Source organism: Peromyscus leucopus, chromosome 4 (assembly GCF_004664715.2).
Source record: "Peromyscus leucopus breed LL Stock chromosome 4, UCI_PerLeu_2.1, whole genome shotgun sequence".
Lineage (NCBI taxonomy): Eukaryota > Metazoa > Chordata > Mammalia > Rodentia > Cricetidae > Peromyscus > Peromyscus leucopus.
The window spans coordinates 44,533,227-44,546,023 of record NC_051066.1 but is presented as its reverse complement, the minus strand read 5'-3'; the positions used below and the strand labels follow the sequence as shown (position 1 = coordinate 44,546,023).

The 12,797-nt window shown below is 37.4% G+C and overlaps 1 protein-coding gene and 1 pseudogene across 4 annotated transcripts in view; both read right to left on the bottom strand.

Annotated features, from left to right (window-relative positions):
- The window catches only part of B3galt1 (beta-1,3-galactosyltransferase 1), a 577,829-nt gene that overhangs the window by 337,711 nt on the left and 227,321 nt on the right, over positions 1-12,797 (bottom strand). The window lies entirely within an intron of this gene.
- LOC114701814 lies at positions 134-5,500 on the bottom strand (annotated as a pseudogene).

The following is a 12,797-nucleotide window of genomic DNA, read 5'->3' as shown; positions in this document are numbered from 1 at the left end:
TGTGGCACAGTCTGGTGGTGTTCTCTGGAGAACTCTGCTCGGTCTACCTCCAGCATCCAGAGTCCAGGAACCAAAAGAGCCCACACATCCGGATCTCAGGTCTTCAGCATCCTCTCTCAGCCCCGCCTTGTAGGCATGACTTTTACTGAAGCCTCAATGGGGGTTGGAACTTCCAGGTCAAAGCTGGAATGGCTACCCACTACAGCTTTCTGTATATTATTTCAGAGTTGACCACTTTGTATGGAATGACCAGTTAAGGGGCTCATCTCTGGGGAGGCTCCATCTCTTAGAAGTCATGAGTTGCTTGTAGCTCTTTGTCTAGAGTGGAAACCTTGTGAGACTTCCTCCTTTCCACATAAGTGTGTATAATGATATTATCATTGTTTAGGTGTTGTTTAGGCAGCTATGTTGTTGAGGTATCATGGACGTAGCTACTCTGTCATCTCACAGCAGACTCTCTAGTCTTTTGGCACTTAAAATATTTTTTGCCTCACTCTACTCCCATGTTCCTTGAACCTTAGATGCAGCAGCTGTTTTGTAGATGTATCCATTGGGGCTGAGCTCCACGTGATCTATTGCTCTCTGCATCAGGACCAGTTGTGGTTTTCTGTAATGGTCTGTTTGCTGTACAGAAGTTTTTTGAGGAGTGAAAGCTATACTTGTTTGTGGGCATAAAGATACATTCTAGAATGCAGTTAGAAATTATGTTGGTATAGTAAAGTGATAGTAGTATGTTTTGTTATAAGATAACGTGATCTCACTAGTCCCAGTAGTTGAGTACATTTATATTAAGAGGTATAATTTAGCTCCTAGTCAGTGAAAGCTCCTTAATTTCTAATAGACAGCTGTTGTTTAAGGGCTATCTTGCCATTCTGGTCATTGCAATAGTTCATAGGTATCACAGCTGGATAGGATTATTGATTACTCACCTCCCTTGCAAGCTTACATATACTTTCTGGTTTTATAAAAGATAGTCTTCAAGAAGGGGATTTTTCAGGTTATATCCAGTGAATTGAAATATCTTAAAAAATAATTTTAAAATCTTTCCTTTGGATTTTTTTAGTATAAAATACAGTATACATCTTAGTATATCGAAATAAATAAAACGTGGTCAGGGAAACATTCATAGTGATAACCTGAAGAGGTCTATAGTTGACTTCAGTGCAGCACCCAAGAATTTAGGGCAGGATGGCTGAAAATTACTTTGGAGGGCAAAGATTTTTTTTATTACTTCAGATCACAATAATAAAGTAAGAAACAGTTCAGATGACCAGAGAGAAAAGTCAGAAAAGTTTTGAGGCTGAGTTGAGAAAATTTGTTGATTGGGGGAGAGAGAAGCTTGGTAAGAGAGAACAGGAGTTAGCTTCAGCCATTGGGTAGATCATTTTTCCATTACAGAATTCTGAAAGGAGGAACTGAAGGAAGAGTACTTAACTGTTGTCTGGCTAGGTTTTAAATCTTTCTATATTGACCATTCACAGAATGACCTTCCTCTTACCCTTTCAGCCGTATACTGCATGTGCAACATTCTTGGCTGTCTTCTTAATCAGCATCCCAGATAGCAGAGTTACTTGAGTCAGGAATCTGGGACAACGAGGACACTGACAATCAAGGACACTGTCAGAAACTCAAGTCAGCCAAGAAGTAAACAGATCTATTGCTTACTGCTCGAAATATATTTTTCAGGATTTTGAAGTGAAAAGCAGATAAAATTTCTATTTCCTCCTCATTTTTCCTGGGCCAGTTCCCAGTTGTTCCTCCACACCTGGCAGGAGGTTCTTCCTGTCCCTACAACTGTAGCCACAGATTAGAGAGGTCCAGGTTTTCCCCTTCTATGGAATGACTATCTCACCTGTAATTGTTTGAAGCATAAATCCTGTATAAAATGGACCAGATATCTTCTCTGTTTCTTTCTCTTTTTTTGCAACAAATTTTATTTAGTTCAGTCAGTCCCAACACTGCACAGAAAGCTTACAGAGGATAGAAAGTGCATTAATAAAAGCCAGTCTTTACCCAAAGGAAACAGAAAATATATTACTGATTCAAAATATTTAACACTCGAATGAGAAATTGCAATAACTTATTCTGAGTTCTACTGATGAGAGAAAGGAAAAGATGAAAAGAAGGCTTTACGAAGAGGTCAGTCACCAGCTGAGACCAGAAGTCAGTAGAGGTCACTAAGACCCGTGGTCTTTCATGCTTTTGCACAAGTGCCCTTGGCTGGCACTGTTTACAGGACAGGAGGCAGACATGCTTTAGGAACACATCCATATCTATTAGTCCCCGCCTCAAGGCTTCTCCCAGGTGAAAGATAGTGTCTTCTATTGTATTTTCCTCTGCATACAGATTTAGAATCTGTTTATATAGTGGGGCTTTGGGAATGATAACTTCATCAATGGCATTGTTTTTCTGATTGATTTTCCATTTTCTCAAGAGCAGAACTCAGTTCTTCACCCGTTTTTTTCAAAAGTTCTATGTTTGTTTGTTTTTTTTTTATCAACTTCAGCTACTTCTTGATCTAAGCGGGTAACCATCTCTTCCAGTTTCTGGTGGCCCTTTTTCAGATCTTCCTCTGTTCGTTTCAAGGCATTGAGTGCTGCCTGAGCATTTCTTCCTTCATGAGCCATCACAGTTTGCCACTGACTGCTGAGATGAGAGATGCTCAAATGGTGTCCTCACTGATTGTGCTGTCTCTGCTGGGACCAACAATGGTCACAGGAGGCTAGGAAGGGCACTGGGAGCATGTTGTTGCAGGGTATGGGCCAGCAGGTGGGTAAGGACAGTCAGAATAAGCTCTGGGATTGGGAGGGTATCTAGATGGATATGCGGAAATTCCACTCAGCATGCCTGGCATGTAAGAGGTATTTGGTGGCCCAGTTGCTGTGTATGGTCAGTAGGATGCAGAAACAGTGGGAGGGAAGAACACTGGGGGCTCCTCTCCAAATATCACAGTCATGATCTGAATAAGCTCCAGCAACTCTGACCATGGATGTTTCCAGTCATGTAGATAAGGTAGGTAGATTTTCCCATTTGCATCCACACACTTTCCTGTTTTAATAGTCATTGAACTAGTAGGCTTAACAAAACAGATAGGGGGATTATATGGGTATGTGTCTTGCAGCCACAGGCATATTGCAATATTATATGTATTACCTCTGTAACACACAGGAATTGTTCCAGTGAGATTCACCAGCTCCCTGGAACTGCCATCATTAATGATATACAAATTCAATACAGGTTTGAGATCTTTGTACATAGCCATGACACTGAGAGTTTGATGGATAGTTAGACCTCCGTATTTGTACTTAGACATCATCTTCTTCAGCTGACTCTTCAACACTGCCATGGTGCTTTCCTCCGTCCCTGCAGACAGATAGTCAGCGCCCTGGGGCTGCCCCAGGCTGCCAGACAATGGCTGACACCGTGCTCCCACCAAACAGGAAGCCCATCTTTTTGTTTCCTTTGTACACGTTCCTTTCTCTTCTCTCTCCTTTCAACAGAAAACTACATTTGAATCTCTAACACAAGAGTTGCTTTAATTACGATTCCATGGTATAATGAGTAAGACAAGGGGGTAGCCGTGGGATACACCAAGAAACATTCAGGATGAAGATGTGATGAGTGGGATGGTGGGACTCTGTGTATTTATTGTTTTTATTTTTATTTAAGGAGAAACAAAATTTTTAACTCTCTACATTATAAAAACTTACCAGGCCTTTTTAATGACACCTGTCAATATAAATACATGAAATCACCTACGTACATATGAGATGTAAGCACAAGTGAAATTCTCTAGGGAAACAAAGGGTATTAACATGAAAGGCGGGAGGAGAAAAAAGGTAGAAGGATGTTGGGAAAGTAAATACTTTGTGAGATGGTCCTGATGTAACATGCAGTCTGCACAATGAATATATCCAATGAAAATCAAAGTAAATATAAAAGATTTTTAAATTATTACTATAAAACTCTTTACTTCCTTCTTCTGTCCCACACTTTCCTAATCATCCCTTCTTTCAATTTCCTTTGTTCTTTTCTTTGGTTCAACTAACATGTAGGAGATTGGATTTCTAATATGAATTTAGTATCTTATTGTACTGAACATATTTTGTTGAGTAAGACAATTTTGAAGGTGAACCTTTTGACCTTGTATACCACTAATTATGTGTAACATACAGTTTGACTATTAAATGTTCTTATTATCGTGTCCTAAATAGCAAGAGTTGTTCAACAGAAATAATACAGTCAGAATCTGGAGCTTGCTTTTTATATGAAAGAAAAACACTGGAGCCTAATTACTTTGCAGACACAATTAATGCAAGTCTTTTATTCCTATTAGGCAGTGCCATAGCAAACTCCAGGCATGACCTCAAATGCCTGTTAATATCACTGCGTTTTCTATCAACCTTTTGTTGGTGTTTTGCCTTCTTTTCAGACTGAACAAATTCAGGGGACTATGCTGTCTCTTCCCATGTAAAATGTGCTATCTTGACAGTACCTAATCCAAGCATCACATTATCTCTGTCAGGTGGCAGAACTTGATTTTCCCTGATGTTCAACATCCCGACATCTAAAGGCTATCATTAGGCATAACATCACAAATGCTTAATAAGTAGTCATTTCCTCCTCCTTTCTATTTACCAGTCCACATTTGATTACTGAAATTGTAGGAATGGTAACCCTGATAAATTCTTCACAAACTTACCTATAATTACCCAATTTAGTGGCAACCTAACATCCTCCAGTATGAAAAGCTGCACACATACTATTTTCTTTGCATGGTTGTGTTCTTTGGTTACCTGAAAGAAAGATTAAAGATCCTCCTGGTGGTTTGTAGTTTTGTCCATTCCTATCAGGATTTTTTGAGTCATTCCTTTTAATCCCCATAACATGAAATGTACTCATAACTTCTGGATGCCACTTGTTACTTCTAAATTTGTAGCATATGATGTTTTTTGATGTTCTAATAGTCTATGTATTTTTTTTTTGTCCATTAAAATGCTTGCCCACACATATATTTCTGTCTTAGTTATGGTTTCTATTCCTGTGAAGAGGCACCATGACCACGACAACTCTTATAAAGGAAAACATCTAATGGAGGTGATTTACAGTTTCAGAGGTTTAGTCCATTATCCTCATGTTGGGACATAGAATGACAAATTACACAAAGTTTCACTGATTTTCCTTCATGTCTTTCCCATCAACACAACCCATTTTGTAAAGCAGTAATTGAACTAAAGATCTATAGAAATTATTGATATTCAAGAAAGAGTAAATAAAAGCCAAAATATGAAGAGGAATTAAGAGATGTGGAGAGTAGAATGTAGAATTCCAACCTACTTCTAACCAGAATATCAGAAGGTAAGAGAAAGGACAAAAGAAGAAAGATTCCTCAGAGATGAGGCTAAAAAGAATGATGAACACCATGCTCTTACAGAGCTAGAGACCTTGAACATAATGTATATAAAAAGAATACACATAACTTAAAGCAGTGAGAAAAAAAAAAAACCTCAGACAAAGAAGATAATCGGTATCAGTCATAAAAAAGGAGAATGACCAAGAAATGAAAGAAAAGTAGAACTTAACAGAGACAACTAGCCAAACTAGTGGAGACACATGAACTGTAGACCAATAACTGAGGAGCCCCTATGGTACTGGAGTAGGCCATCTGGACAAGGGAGACAGTTGTTTGGCTTGAACTGTTAAGGGGGCCTCCAGGCAGTGGGATCAGGACCCATCCCTAGTGCATGAGCTGGCTTTTTGGAGCCTGGTGCCTATGGTGAGATACTTTGTGCAGCCTTAGTGCAGGGAGGAGGGGCCTGGACCTACCTCAACCTAGTATACTGGGCTCTGCTGACTCCCCATGGGAGACCTTGCCTTGGATGAGGTGGGAATGGGGGGTGGGTTGGGTGGGAAGGCTGGGGGTGGGAGGAGGAAGGACTGGGGAATCTGTGGTTGATATGAAAAAGGAATAGAAAATCTCTTAATAAAAAAAGGAAGACAGTAGTGTATCATCTTCAAAATACCAAGAAGAAAACATTAATTTTGAATAATTTTACATCATACACCTAGCTGCACGACCAGAAAAGGAGAGAGATTTCTAAGAGAAAGGAAAATGAAGAGGACTATCAGGAAAAGACCACACTTTGAGAACTTTTCAAGGCTGTGCTCCAGGAGGAGGAAAATGGATATACACAGAAAAAGTTTATATAGTAAGAAAAAGTACTCAAGGAACTGTTGAAGCTGTAAAGGAGTCTAAACAATGACCACTTAATGTGGTAATCCTGAGGTCTAGTTTTAGCATTTGTAAATAGACCCAGCACCATGATACTGTGTGTCTGACAAGAGAGACATTACAAAACAGGCTATATGCCAGTATTCTTTATTAACACAGACTCAATGACTCTTAACAGAAAATTAGTTATCTGAGTTCAAAAGCTTTCTCTAAAGAATGGGCATACACAGTCATATTAATTAATTATAAAGTATAGCTAACACTATACTTTCATGAATATGTTAAATATGCATAGAAGAAAGAAAAGGATGAAGTGCAAAATGTAAATATTCAGTCTAGATAGTCATAACAATGTTAACTTGCTCACTTTTTAAAACTCATGCTTTTACTTTTTATATTGACATTTATATATTATTTTTGCGATAAGAATTAAGCTTTGTACCATTTAAAACAAAAATTACTGAGGTAAGCCTTTTTGACCAGCTTTAATAATGTTGTCACCACAGAGTCACACCATGACCCCTGCAGGTCCATTTTCCTACCTTGAGCACCTGAGTTACTCTGGAGTAACTTAGAAAAAAGACTGCTACAAGTGTGATCTTCTTCAATGGATCCAACACTGACGATTTCAGACACCATCTTCACTTCTCTTTGGGGTCCTTTCTGTTTCCTCTGCCACACCTTCCCAACCTATTCCACGTTTATGTCAAGTATCTCCAGTAACCCAGTGAAGAAGAATAGTTAAGAACTTCTCATTGAGATGGGCTTGTCACTGCACTGACACAAGGATCTTGAGATCAAGTTTCAGAGCTGGTGCCTCTCACTTGCTCTGTGAGCTGTGGTGTCTGTGTTTTGGTGGAAAATGAAAGAGCACTTACAACTAAACGGGATTAATTAAATTGATTTTCAAAACTTCTCCTGGTTAAAGCCATCTGATGCTTGAGATGGCTGGAAGAATTTCCTTTCCTGTCCACGTGCAATTCATTCTATAATAGTTAATTAGGATTACTGCTCATGCTGACAGTGGGCATGCAGATAACAGTCTGGATGCAGAATTCTTTATTTTCTCAATTCGACAAAAGAAAAGAGTTTAAAATCTTGCGGCCAAATCTGATTTAACCATTTTTTTTAATGTGTTCAATTGCAAGAAAAATTAAACATTGGAGCAACGTTTCCATAAAGGGTGTGAAAGGCTGAAAGCGTAATAAAGGACAGACAAACATTTAATGAAGACAGACTGCTGCTGGAGTCTAAGGCAGTCTAGAGTGGTAGCTGGCTCGAACATGGTATTGGATTCTCTTCTGTGCTTAATTCTTGCATTTTTAATAGCCATTTCATGGCCTTGCTAAAACAAATACCAAATTCATGGAACATGAGTCATTCTGTCCCATTTAGTACACAAGAAGCTTAAGGCTTTATTCAAGTAACAATTATATATGGTACATTGTATATACATTTTTAAAAGGACCACATACTCTCCATGAGGTGTTAAAGATCTAGAGCTGGGAACTGTTATGGAAAGAATATACTTTCATGAAATTACATTCTATTGTTGGTGGAGTGTAGGAAAAAAGTGTGATTGTTACTATTGCCAATTTGACAAAATCTAGAACTTCCTGGCAGATGGGTCTGTGGACATGGCTCTGGAGGGTTATCTTGATAGCATTATTTGAGATGGGAAGACACACCCATTGTGGATGAGGTTATTCCATGGCTAGTATCCTGTCTACTACATAAGCCCAGAAAGGGACCTGAGCTGCAGCATGCATTCATTGCTCTCTTGTGTTTGCAGGAGTAATGTGACTGGCTGCTTCAAGATCCTGGTGCCATTACTTCTCCGCTAAGACAAACTGTATTTTGAACCATGTCTTACTAACTTTTCTATTACTGAAATAAAATGCATGGCCAAGGCAACTCATAGAATAAAGGGTTTATTTGGAGTTTGTGGTTCTGACGGGATATGAGTCCATCATCATCACAGTGGGTAATCGAGGCAAGAGGCAGATAAGACAGGGTGGCTGAAGCAGCAGTTAAAAGTTCACATCTCAAACCAAAGCAGGGAACAGAGAAAGGGAGCTCAAATCAACGTGAGTCTCAAAGCCTATACCTGCCCCCTCTCCATATACTTCCTTCACCAAGGTTACACCTCCTAAGTATTCTCAAACAGCTACAAACTGGGGACCAAGTATTCAAATACCTGAACCGGGTTGTTGGAGGTGGGGGAACATCTCATTCACATTACAACCTGTGAACTAAAATAAATCCCCTCCCTTCACTTCCTGTCTTTGGAAATTTTTATCATCACAATGAAAAGGAATACAAGTGTAGTAAACGAAAGTAACTTGGGTAAAAAACAGCAGGACCTGTGAGATTCGTTTTAGTTAGTGCCAGTTGATAGTAGCAAGTTAGGAAACATTTGAGCAAAATCTGCCACAGAATGAGGGAGCAATTCTACAAATATCTAAAGGAAGACAGTTCAAGCTAAGGTCAGTGTCCCAGAGATCATATGAATTTTCTTGTGATAGCAAAGTGTCATCATCACATGGAGATTCATACAGAGAAGTAAACAGAGGCTTGATCAAGAAAGTACCATGGGCTAGAATAATGATATTAGATAGTTTTCAAAAACATAGTGAGGTTTTCAGCTAGGAAGCTGATAGCAGAGAACTATGCTGCAACCACTTTGCTTCAGTTGTTGCTTGAAAGGAAGACTGGATGTAGGGGAGAGGCGAGGAAGACACACTGTAAGCTACAGAAAGAACTCAGGTAAGAGATGGTAGAAGCTTGAACAGGAGTGATATTAAGATGTGCTGGGAATAGATACAACAAAAAGCACTGAGAAGTGGCTGAGTTCTGCAGTATATTTCAAGACTTAACCAATAAGACTTGATCCATTATAAAAAAGCAAAGAGACAGGGAAGATTCTAAGCACTTTGGTCTGAATGATTGGAAAGATAAATTTGCCATCAATGTGATAAAGCTTCTGGTGGTGCTTTTCTGGGGAGATATCAAGTTTTGGATGTTGGATTTGAGAATCCCATCAGATGTCCTATTGGAGATAACAAGGGAGTAATTGTGAAGAACACAGCTGGATTATCAGATGTGAGGTGGAAATAATAACTTGGAGGTTGTCCCTGCATAGTTAGTATTTCAAGATTTTTAAAAAGGAAATCAGCTCAAAAGAGAATATTGGTTGTAGGCTTTAAGCTTTAGTCATGGTGGTGGTGGTGTTAGTGATAAAACACCTGAGAGGATTCTGTTAGAGACACAGAAGGAAGAGCAGGAGCGGGGGTGGTGGGCTGGGCAAATGAAGAGTGCCTTCAGTGATGATCATGTGACCAATGTGGGGAAGATGGTAGTCAGGTCAAGTAAGATGAAAAGTAATAAAAGACACATGCTCCCAAAGGTCAGAAGCTACCAGAAACACTGAGTACAGAAGTTTCACTGTAATAGTAGGAAAAAAGCAATAAAAATAAAAGATATAAAGAATGGTGGCAGGGAGTATAGAGAAGGTGTTGGCCGGCAGGGATTTTAGACAATGTTAGACAACCCTTAGAACAGTTTTGCTCCTAAGAGGACAAGAGGTGTAAAGCAGATCACAGTCAAACACAGCACTGAAAACAAAGAAGAACCACTAGGAATTCTGAGAAATGTAAGATTCCTGCTTAGAAAACCAACAAAACCACACAACAACAAAAAGTGTTCTAATATATAGTCTCTTATTTCCAGCAAAATAGAATACAGTTGCCTTTAAAAAAAAAAAAAAACACATACTACCACTATTCCATGGACTTGAAGACAAGAATTAACAAAACATGTGTATAAGCCAGGTTGTTCCATTCACGTCAGCATCTTTCAATGAGGACATGTCATACATGAGAAAGTGAGACACAGAGACGCTAAGTGATTTGTTTGTTGTCATACCTCTTTAAGTTTTAATATCCTTTATGTCCTAGAAGTAATTCCTATAGGATATAAATGGAAGGAAACACAGTTTTACAAATGGAAAGTATTAGAAGTTTTCCTCATAGAGATAACATTACAGTATTGTTTGGTTCGTCTTAGGACAGTTGAACTAGCTGCTAAGTAGTGGTTTAAGTGTTTGGCAAGGGGCTCAGTGAGGTGCCCCCTACCAGGTATGGGGTCACAGAAAATGGAGTGTGATCCCTGAGACCCACAGACAGAAGAGGAAAGCAATTCCTACAAGCTGTTTTCTGCTATGCACATGCATGAGTGCCCCTAGTCAGGCAGTCTGTGTGTCTGTCTGTGTGTCTGTGTGTTTGTGTGTCTCTGTCTGTCTCTGTCTCTCTGTCTCTCTCTCTCTCTCACACACACACACACAACACAATAAATAAGTAAATAAAATATAATTTAGTGATTCAAACCAAAGTAAGAATAAATCCCAAATGTGATATGTGGAAGCTGGTCAACCCAGGTACATGTACTCACATGCATATACCCCACCACGCACGCACACACACACACACACACACACACACACACACACACACACACTTCAAAATAATAAAGTATTCCAATAATCAAGCAAATTTCAGTTTATTTCCATATTAAAGAAACAGAAAGTACTGATTAGAAATGATTTTAGCAATGTAATAAAAAGAAAAGCTTCAATATAACATCTTTCTGGGGATATCTTCTGTCTAGTTAAATACATCTTTTAGGAAGCAAAATCTTGATCCAATAGAACAAAAATCTTTATAGTTAGCTTACGATTTGGGAATGGAAAATTCAAGAACTTTCTGGAAAATCTAACAACCTTTCTATTTAAGTATTTGAGTCAAATATGATATACTTGACTGGAAAAAGAGTAATAAATGTAAAAAACAAAAAGTAAAGAAGAAAGCTGAGAGAAACATGTGGATCATATAACGAGCAACTCTGGACATAAATGTCTATATTCATTTTGTCATCTCAAAAAAATCCCAACAGGTTTCTCAGACCCAGTCTTCCATTATCTGAGTATTTAGTGACTCAATAGTTAATTAATGTTTTATGAAGAACACCTCAAGTCTATATCATGAAGTTAGGTTTTTATTTCCTTTCTAAAAATATCATAAAGGACATCATAATAGGGACTTCATTGGTATAATAGTTAATATAATAATTTTTAATATATTTTAGACAATATTTGAATAATTTTATAGTTTGAATGACACAAAAATAAATACTTTAATTTGCTATATGTCTTTATTCATTAATTTACTAGATTGTATTACTCTTTAATGACTGAAATAGATCTCTGAAAATAATGCTGCCTGACTTTTGTCTTATGGAGATAAAATATAGAAAATTTTATATTTTGTATATAGTATTTATAGAAAAACTTAGGCATTTTATATAAATCTGCATAGAAAGGTGTAAACTGTGGCAAACAAGTTCTAGGAACTGAATAAACTTGAAGTGCTTAAGTTTTAAAATGAGAATTAAGAACTCTTGTATGATGATAGTGGTGGGATAATTTGAGGTGGTTTCACTAAAAAGAGAAGAAATTCGGCAATTTGTGATACAGGCTTTATTTAAAACTTTTAAACTAACATGCTCAGTCCTAACTAAAGAAATGATAAAAATTTGAGCAGATTTGTAGCCAAACATCCACAGTAGCATTACTTCTAATAGTGGAAACAAGTCAAAACATTCTGCAGTTATTAAAGTGGCACTCTGCATAACAACTATTAGAAAACAATTATGGAAAGGAAGCATGTAGACTATAATTTTTTCTATGCTATGTTCATTCTAGTTTTCATTTTAATAAATTGGCTTCTATTAAAAAACAGAAAGAAAGTAAAAATATCTGGTTATGTTTAATGGTAGGGATAATGAATATTTCATATCTTCATTTAATGTGTTCTATTATATATTTTCCAAATTGTTCACAATAACCCTGCAATTTGTTTAAAAAACTATATTATTTGTTTAAAGTTTGAAAACACAAATAGTCAAATCATATTTTCAATAATTCTAAAATGAAGTTGTACTTTTTAAGTTTTACTTTTAATATATTAATGACTAGTTAATATGTAGAAGATATGAAATATAAGTATAATGTTATCCATATAGATTTGTTCAGATTGGAAAGGGAAAAGGCTAAACTACATTAAGTTTCATTGTTTATCTGTTTATACATAGCTTATATAGATATAAATACTTTTCAAGTTGGTATTATTCAGTTTGAGAGAACATTTACGGTACTTAGAGAATAATTCTTAGTAATTGTTCTAGCAGGAGGCCATTACTAAATTACTCTTTATATTTGCCAGCTCCTGTTCCCATGGATTCTAAGAGACTTCCAGTGGTGTGGAGTTAAAGAATGAGCCAGGTCCATGCTCTCATAAGTGCCTATTTACATGATGATGAGCGTCTTCATAGAAGATGATGCAGTTATCAGCCTGTTGATGAGCTACATGTTTTAATTTTTTTTAATTATACTTGTTTTCTCTCGGTTACAAATTGAAGCTTGGTTTTCTTCACATTTCTCAAATCTGATATGCGTTGTATTTCCTAAGAATTTCATTGGGAATCCAAATTATGGTCTTTGAATAGTTTT